Source organism: Mizuhopecten yessoensis, unplaced genomic scaffold, assembly GCF_002113885.1.
Source record: "Mizuhopecten yessoensis strain PY_sf001 unplaced genomic scaffold, ASM211388v2 scaffold3051, whole genome shotgun sequence".
NCBI lineage: Eukaryota > Metazoa > Mollusca > Bivalvia > Pectinida > Pectinidae > Mizuhopecten > Mizuhopecten yessoensis.
The window spans coordinates 13531-23619 of NW_018404851.1; positions in this window are offsets into that span (position 1 = coordinate 13531).

Sequence of the window (10089 nt, forward strand, 5' to 3'; positions counted from 1 at the left end):
TTTTGCTTTATTTTGCGCCGTTTTGCGCCCAGGTTACGGCCACGTGTTCGCGTTTGTTTATGTTGAGATGGAGACTCCTCCTTCTCAAAGGCGCTGTCCTGGGGGACATTTATTCGAGGCTTCCGACCCCCACCCTAACTGTCCTAGCTGTCGGTCTTGCTCTCTGGAGCAGCCTTGTGACATTTGCCGTCTTCCCTGGGGTTCGTTTCGGCGGGTTTGGCCCGTACCGGGGCCGTTGTAAAGCAATTTGTTTCTTTGGACCCGGACCTTTCTCCCCCCCCCCTTCCGTCACGGTCTCTCTCCCCTCATCGCACCCCTCCTCGGAGAGTTACGTTGATAGAGGTGGATTTGGCGGGTGCCTCTCCTAGTGACGAGAGGGACGTTCTTCGGGGCTCTCCCGGTTGCTCCAGTTTTACGGAGACTCGGGATGAGGATAGAGTCGGCGAGTTTTCTGACTCCGATTTGGAGTCATTGGAATCGTCTGGGTTTGACTTGGAAGGTCCTTCCGATGTTACCCAATCCCGGCCCCGAGATGCTGATCCGGTGCCTCCAGAGGTTTCTGCTTCGTTTCGCACTCTACGTGCGGAAGTTATGAAGCTTCTGGGAGACGGGGTTTGCCCACTCCCTTCCTCGGATTCGGCCGTCCCGGAGCGCGCTTCGCTCCTTCAGAGCATGTTGCCTCCCCTAGCATCTGCCTCCTCGGCCTCTGCTAGGTCTCTTGCGGAGGGACGAGGCGTTGCTTCGTCCCTCGCTCAGGTTAACGCATTATTAAAGCAGAAGGTGAGCAAGGCTCGCAAGCCTTTTTCCCTCTCTGCTTTACAGGTAGTGGTTGCTGATATCGCAGTTTTAGCCCCTAATTCTGTTTCCCTTAAGAGGGATCTGGATAAGTGGCCTGGACGGTGTGTTGACCAGGTTGTGATAGGGCCTAGGGAGCACTCTTAGTTGGAGCGTCTCCTTAGGCTGGCTCTCCATGTTCTGTCCTACGCAGACTGGTTTACTACTGCGTTGCTGGATGCGAGCTGCAAGTCGGTGGAGCAGCTCCCCAGCAAGGTTGGACTGATGGAGCGCCTCAGCCAGGCAATTTGCAAGGCACATCTTGATGCGATGGCCTTACTGTCCGCTGCCATGTCACACCTTGTTGTTGCCCGCCGGTTGTTAGTCCTTTCTGGACTGCCAGTCGGCGATTCCTATCGGGCTACCCTTTTGGAGGCTCCCTTGACTGGCGAGGATTTGTTTGTCGGGGTCTTTCCCTCAGTGCAATCTGAGATGAGGTTGGACCCGTTTGCGTCTGATGACGCACGCCACAGTTCTGCAGGCAAGGGCGGTTGCAGGAAGAGGCAGGCTTTTGGCTCCTCCAGGCGTAAGAGGAAGAAGGCAAAGACTGCTGCTTTTCAGCAGCAGACTGCCCCTCCGACTTCCGCTCCGGCGGAACGTCGGAAATCCTCCTTCCGCGGTAGGGTTTCCCATAGGGGTCGAGGCAAAGCCAAATTTTCCAGAGGTAGGAAGGGTTCCTGACTCTTCCTTGCCCTTGGTAACTCCTTGTTCACTGTCTGTCGCCGCTCCCTCCCACGCCCTTGGGCGCGTGAGGCTCCGCCGATGTGGTTTGGGAAGGGCTAGATTGGCCCCTTCCGGACTTGCCAGTAGGCGGTCGGCTGTCCCATTTCGTTCCTCAGTGGAAGGAAATCACATCAGACAGTTGGGCCATATGGGTTGTGTTCAAGGGTCTCTGCATCCCGCTCCCTCGGGATCCACCTCTGGCGCGAGAGCCTATCTTTCCCCCTTCTCCTTTTGATCCGGGAAAGGTGGAGGCTCTCAGGTCGGAGGTTCAGGCCATGATCGCGAAGGGCGCGATCGAGGAACTTTCACCGGACCGGTGGTCTCCAGGGTTTTACTCCCGGGTCTTCCTCGTGAAGAAGAAGTCCGGTGTCTGAAGGCCTATTACCGACCTCAGTACGTTCAACACGTACGTCGATTCCCCGTACTTTCAGATGGAAACGCCACGACGCATCATTACGTCGGTGCGTCAAGGGATGTGGGCTACGTCCATCGTTCTGAAGGATGCTTACTTTCACATCCCTGTCAGGAGGTCGGCCAGGAAGTTCCTCAGGTTCACGTTCGAGCAGAAGGTTTACCAGTTTCGCGCTTTGCCCTTCGGCCTCACTCAACCCCTTGGTTTTCACCAAGTTGTTGCAGGTAGTAGTGGGGCACCTCCATAGTCTCGGGGTAGATGCCAACATCTACTTCGACGACTCCCTGTTGCTCGAAGTGGATCCGGTTATCCTGTCCCGGAGCACGAGGTCGGTTCTTGGCGTTCTGTGCTGCCTAGGGTTCCTCCCTTCCAGGGAGAAGTCAGAGGTTCTCCCCTCCCAGGATTTTGTTTTCCTCGGTTATCGGTTCAGAACCGATCTGGGGTTGGTCCTTTCACCAGCGTCCAAGTTCGAGAAGGCCTCTCTGTTGGTCTCCGTTCTGGTCGGTGTGGAGTGAATTCAGATTCGATGGTTCCTTCGGTTCCTCGGTTACCTGAATTCACTGGCGGATGTGGTTCCCTTGGGTCGGCCTCACATCCGTCCGCTCCAGCTGTTCCTTCTGTTAGTTTGGTTCCCGGTGTCTCGGCAGGTGGATGTGTACATTCCTCTGTCGGAGTCGGTGAAGGAATCAGCTCGTTGGTGGACTCTCGAGAGCACTGTCTTGGCTGGAGTTCCTCTGGTTCGGGCATCCCCTGCTATGACCCTTTACACCGACGCGTCCATGACCGGTTGGGGTGCATACCTTTCCGGTCAGACGTCGGCGGTGTGTGGTCGGGGGAGCAGCTTTCAGAACACATCAATGTTCTGGAAATGCGGGCTGTTCTTCTGGCCCTTCGTGGCCCTCGACTCTCCCTGCAGGGACGCGTATCTGTTCGCCACGGCCCTGAACTTTCGACTCCCTACGTTTGTGTCTCCGGTTCCAGATCCTATGGACATGGCGGTGGATACACTATCTCAGGACTGGTCGGGCATTTTCCTCCCTTCAATCTGGTGGGCAGGGGGTTGGAGAAGATTCTTCTACACCCTTGTACTGTGTTGCTGGTTGCACCGCTCTGGCCTCGACAACCTTGGTTTCCTCAGTTGTTTCGGCTTTCGGTGGACTTCCCACGCAGCATCCCACCCCTGTGAGGTCTGCTGTCTCAACCGAGGTCCCGGCAGTTCTACTCGGGACCAGAACGGCTCCACCTTCACGGTTGGATGCTCTCTCGGGAAGGCTCACTCAGACGGGCTTTTCTCGAGAATTTGCAACTCGCATTGCAGGATCACTTAGACCTTCGTCTTCCGCCGTCTACCAATCTCGATGGTCCGCCTTCGGTGATTGGTGTGTCGGACGGTCGATTGATCAGTCTCTGCCTCTGTTCCCGCTGTAGCCGACTTTCTTTTGTCTCTGTTCCAGGACAAAGGTTTGTCTCCGGTAACTATTGCAGGCTATCGTCTCGGCTGTTCCAGTCTCTCCAGCCCGGTCGCTCCGATATCTCTGCAGCGACCATCTCGCGCTGGATTGTTCAGACTGTTCGAGCTGCGTATGAGTCGGCAGGGGATCAGTCCTTGCGGGTATCAGGGGTTAGGGCTTACGAGGTTCGCGCTTTAGCTACTTCGTGGGCCTTATTTAATGGTTCTTCTTACGCTGAGATCATGCCAGCTGCTGTTTGGAGGGGTCATTCGACGTTTACGGAGTTCTATCTCCGATCTTTGTCGGGACAGTCTGACGGGTTGGTTTCTTTGGGCCCTTTTGTGGCTGCCCAATCCGTTGTCTGTCCTCCCTCTTCTTTTGCATGAGCCTCGTTATGTCTTCTCTGCGTGATCCGGAACGCTGGTCGTAATCAGGCTCTGTGTCACAAAAGAAAAGGTATTTTGAATTTTTCCTCCGGGGGTATAGGTCCTATTGTTGGAACCCTTTATCGCTCCATGGATACACCACTGCGGTAAGTCGAATTCTCATTATAATGACTGTGGTAACGTATACTTACCACAGTCATTAGGTGAGTTCCCTCCCAGCCTCCCCTTGTGTCCTTGGCTCTCCCTTTTTTTGGCTTTGGAATTATGAAGTGGGAAGCATGGTTTCGTGTCTGATCACGTGCGTGAATACTGCCGTCTGATTGGTGGGTTTTCCAGGGGTTCCCCATGGGGGTGGGGGATTCTTTATTTACGTATGTAAAGAGCCAAGTAAGGTTGGAATATGCATTATAATGTCTGTGGTAAGTATTTGTAATAGAAATTGGTTTCACAAGAGAAACCTCGAAATAATGCTAGATACAACCAGGTAATATATAATTATGTGTTTTATTCACTGATATAATTATATTACTTTTATATTTGTCATTTTAGAATCACGCAATGCAAAGTGTAAAGTCTTCATATGGGATTACTTAGAACACTGTCAAATAGATAGGATGGGTTTTAATATAGGGGTCTTCTAGTGAACATGTGAGGCCCCTTTCAGAATCGGAATCTGAATAAGAAATTCGGTAGATATGTTCTAGACATTGTGTACTGTTGCGCTACTGTTTTTGTTGTTGTTTTGTTTATGTTGCAAATACTAGTACAGTTGTAGGATAATTATAATAAAGAAATTGTTATAGATCTTACATTGTTAATAATTAAAAATCGAGCAAACGATAAGGTGTGTAAGCTATGATAAATATTTTAAAAACAGCGCGAGTTGTCTCCCCTGTTACGCGCCCCAGTGAGTTAATTGCCAGTACGTAACGTCATCATGGTCCCCTTTGTATTCTAATCAACACTTTTATTGTTTTGTTCCGGGAGAAGAAAATACACTGGGGAACAAACCATTGATGGAATAGAATTCCGTGCGTGTATATAAGATAACATGTCAAGAAAATGTATGGTAGAGCTGACTTATCACATGATACATATTCACTTAGACGAATCGATGTTTATAGTATCTCCCGTATGTGAAACTCCCAGGAAATATTGATCTGACTGTAAAATCAAAAGAAGAGCTAAAAAGCTTGAACTCAGTTTGGAATATTCAAAAAACACAGATCGCCGATTTCAAGAAAAGAGGCTAAATAATTAATGTGTATCGAATTACAAACAAAGGTACAAATATGTTCGAGCTCAATACCATGAAAAGGACAGAGAAACATTCTCCCAAGTTCTACTATACGGAAACATTATTAGTTTTCCTTTTTTTACCGAATTGACCTGTGGAATCGATTACCCCGATATACGGTCGATGCTTCTTTAGATGAATGTTTTGAAATATTTCAAGATGAACGCTAAAAAAGGTTCATGAAATTCAAATAACTGTCATAGAAAAATTGATCGGTTGTGTTATTACTGAAGAATTCACAGGAAATTTGGAAAATGGCAAATACTGTATATTTCTATTAACCTGTTTATATTCAAATTGTGTCATTAGCAGATGTAGGAGTTCAAACCTTCAACCATCATTGTTTCTTATAAACAAATAACAGTAAATTAAGTGTTCAATTGGGTATCGAATGCAGCCTATGATGCAAGCGGGCTGGTGGTAGATACGGAATGGGAAATATTGATATCATTTATTTGTAAATTTGATTCGAGTATTTCAGCATATATAGCAAAACAGGTACAAATATAAAATGAGGTGTCAGTATTTGAACATCCCTCAGCCCCTTCTCCTCCGTTTGGTTCATATAGGCACAATGTGTCTCATTGCAGGGCAGATAAATGTCACTGATTAAGTTTATTTTACTATTTCATATCGATGAACAACAGATAAATTTGGGGACACTTTAATAAGAAAAGCATGCGAAATTTCCCCAAAATTGAAATTTTCAATTTACTCATTCCTAATACAGATAATGTACTACTTCAGGGAAATTGTTCAGGAAAATTATCACTGTTTTTATTAATAAAATCCGTATATAGATGTTGTATGGACACGTTCATTTTTTAGTAATATGCATTTGTTTGTTGATTTGTGTTTATTTACCCTTCCATGGTGTATTAAACAGAATATTATATTTTCACTCTGTTAACGTATTAAAGTAAGTTTGAAAGGTAACTTTGTCTCACTCAGCGTGCAACACAAATTAAATATCAAAACACATTTTATTCTTAAAACCTTAAAGGAAGACATTGATTATGAGTATTGATTAAGATGCAGCCTGTATCCGCATTTGTGATAAATATCTTTCTGATATAAACACTTCAGATCTTAAGAAAGTTTTTTTTTATTATCAAAACAAAAATGATACGAACAGCGAACCTACTGATCGCCACATTCCCGAGGATGTGACTAAACTCTGAGCGGGATCCAGTTTGACTCTGATAAGGCAATGTCTCTATTTCACAGAGATGTTTCGGCTGTCCAATAAAGTGGCTAAAACCATCTCATTAGTCAATGTAATACCCGTTAATATCTAACCCTTAGCAGCCCACTCTGGGTACAGATATGTCCAATTAACGGAGTTATCTATCCTTAACATTGATAACGGTAGGGTCATGTATTACTAGAGGGTGCCCTGGTCGGCAGGTAAAACAACTGGACAGTGGGGTCAATTAGGGAAAGCGAGAGTGGTGTCATTAATCTCTATCTCTTCAGGCATGTGATGTAGATGTGGAGGTACAGTCACACATTCCGGTACATACATGTGCTGCCCGGAGTCCGGAGTGAGCTGCATAATGTGATACAGCTGGTCCTATACATACATAAACGCGATCATAATAACGACAATATCTTGAGCGCTCATTCCCCAAGACAAGACAAATTCAACTCAGGAATCACCAGTAAGACAACAATATGAGCAATAACCCACAAAAAAATCAGAAACTAATGGGAGTCACAAACGTATTTAATGTAACAGATGCCCATGATTGACACAGTGAATAACACAGTGAATAACACAGTGACTATATATATAACTGTAACATGTAACACATCTCTGCGTTGCATGGGTAAGGCGTTTCAGCAGAGCAACGTTGGTCGCTTTGGACTCTAAAAAAACATATTATACAAAACAAACAATGCCAACTTTTCAATGTTGAGTACCAGTATCATAGAAAACTAATAGAGATAAAAATGAAATAAATAAATATAAATGAAAATCACTTTGTGTTACATGTATTAGCACTACATGAGGATAATGATGACCATGATTAAAACGGCGGGGAGACTACAGCACAAACCTATTTACATTATCGATAGAAAAGAAGTGATGTAGAAATTAGGAAGTGAAAGATTTTACAAATAATCAGTAGAGTGTATCTCAAAAGATGGACACTGCAATAATTAAAAAAAAAAAAAACAGAAAAAAGGTTAGCGATTAAATAAAGTATTCATGTGATTTCCTTATGATTGATAAGATATCATTACAGGTATCACATATTTTTGAAGCACATGTTTTAGCCTTCAGTATTTTATTGGGGAGATTTTCCTCGATTTTATTTTGACTCTTCAAGGCTGAGTAGATTAATATCCCATAGCAGTAGCATGGTATTCTTTTATATAGAACAGTCTTAACAATGTCAATCTACATGTAATATATAAACGGTTATCTCCCTTGACTCTGTGTCTATTACTGGTCAAACAGCTTTTAATATCCTTTCACCATGCGTCTGCGAACGGTCAGTAACAATCGTCGGTTGAAGAGCGGACACACTCTGACCGAATAATAAGTACCTGCTATCCCGTGTGTAGAGTTGGACCACGAGGTAATGCCCACAGAGACCACGATACTTCGTCTCTCTCTAGATATGTCCTCAAACGAAGTGGGAATGTATACATTCTATTCAATTCTGTCTTTAATCACATTTACATCATATTTCGGTTAGCTCCCTTCGACCGCTCTAGTAAGTATGTAAACGGTACGATATCAAGGTTAGTGACCTGAGAAATACCTTTCTCCGCTTGCAGTCGATACACTAGTCAGAAAGTAACTGTCGAAACACCTTGCATTTACTACCGGGCTTTATCATTTAGAATTGTATTTACTACCGGGCCTTATAATTTAGAATTGCATTTACTACCGGGCTTTATCATTTAGAATTGTATTTTCTACCGGGCTTTATCATTTAGAAGCTTTATCATTTAGAATTGTATTTACTAACGGGCTTTATCATTTAGAAGTGTATTTACTACCGGGCTTTATCATTTAGAAGATTTATCATTTAGAATTGTATTTACTACCGGGCCTTATAATTTAGAATTGCATTTACTACCGGGCTTTATCATTTAGAATTGTATTTTCTACCGGGCTTTATCATTTAGAAGCTTTATCATTTAGAATTGTATTTACTAACGGGCTTTATCATTTAGAAGTGTATTTACTACCGGGCTTTATCATTTAGAATTGTATTTACTACCTGGCTTTATCATTTAGAATTGTATTTACTACCGGGCTTTATCGTTTAGAATTGTATTTAATACCGGGCTTTAACATTCAGAAGCTTTATCATTTAGAATTGTATTTACTAACGGGCTTTATCATTTAGACTTGTATTTACTAACGGGCTTTATCATTTAGAAGTGTATTTACTACCGGGCTTTATCATTTAGAATTGTATTTACTACCTGGCTTTATCATTTAGAATTGTTTTTACTACCGGGCTTTATCATTTAGAATTGTATTTACTATCGGGCTTTATCATTTAGAATTGTATTTACTAACGGGCTTTATCATTTAGAATTGTATTTACTATCCGGCTTTATCATTTAGAATTGTATTTACTACCTGGCTTTATCATTTAGAATTGTTTTTACTACCGGGCTTTATCATTTAGAAATGTATTTACTACCGGGCTTTATCATTTAGAATTGTATTTAAAAGTAAACATATTTCGAAGTTTACATTTCCACGAAGAATTTTTATGACTGAACATTTTCGATATCATACGGCGGAACATTGTCGTATTTTTCGAGTATTGTTTCATTTGTAATTCATACGAATTAAATACAATTGCATGGATTAAACTTTTAACAAAACTAAGAAAACCCGTACCGTCCTAATGAATTAAAACAGGCATTCAGACATGAAGTCCTTTGTTATATTATCAGAAAAAAACGCTGTTGCATGCACTAATGGACATGTTGAAGTTAAAAGAATTAATTAAAATATATTCTCTATCGACGACTAGTAAGGAACTGAGTTCGACGTCTACAAAGATAAAGTTTGAGGTAATTTACACTAACACGTTTTGCTAGTTACAGATATATACTAAAACTGTAACCATACATTGACCCCAGAGTCTTTAAATGTTTCTCAGCTACTGTCATTTGGAATATTAACACTGTACACTAAGAATATCAGATCCAAAGGTATATTTGAGTTTTACCATGTCAAACCAGCACACACAAAGTACACGATTTAGTGCTCTTACTATTGTATCAATAACACCTAGATGTTGTATTGTTGCCACGAACAATGTCGTTATACAGTTATGTATGCAACACTGTTAAATTTATTATGCTGAGAGCTTAATCCTCTCCTCTAGTATAACATATGTTTAACAAAAACTATACGAGAAACATTCAATAAATTCTGTTTCTTGAATCAGCAATCATATGTATGATGTATATACATGTAGTTTGATCTTCGAAGTATCCCCCTTATAGATTATAGATTTCCTCCATTCAGGCTTTCTCTAACATTGACGATCATTGACTTCTTTACATTCTATTAAAAACTCGTTAACTTCAAACCTATTATCTCCCCCGTCAATCTACTTAGGTTTCGGTAAACGTAAATTGAACATTTTGCATACAAAACTTAGATATCAGTATAGTCCACTTAAAAATGATCTTTATAGATTAAATCTTGTTGATAGTCCAGTTTGTAATTGTGGCCATCCCTGTGAAAATACCTTTCACTTTTTTTGTGAGTGCTTACTTTTTAACGATGAAAGACGCATCCTGTTCCAAAATAATTTGAATGTCTTGCATGTTGATTTTGATTCAGAATTACCTTTGTTTGGTAATATTCAACTCTCGTTGGAAATCAATACAAAAGTTTTTAGACAAATACATCATAACATCAAACCCAGCAGTAGGTTTTGATAATTATACTTATCATTCCTTATTTTTTATTTATATGTGTACGTTGTTATATATGTTTAT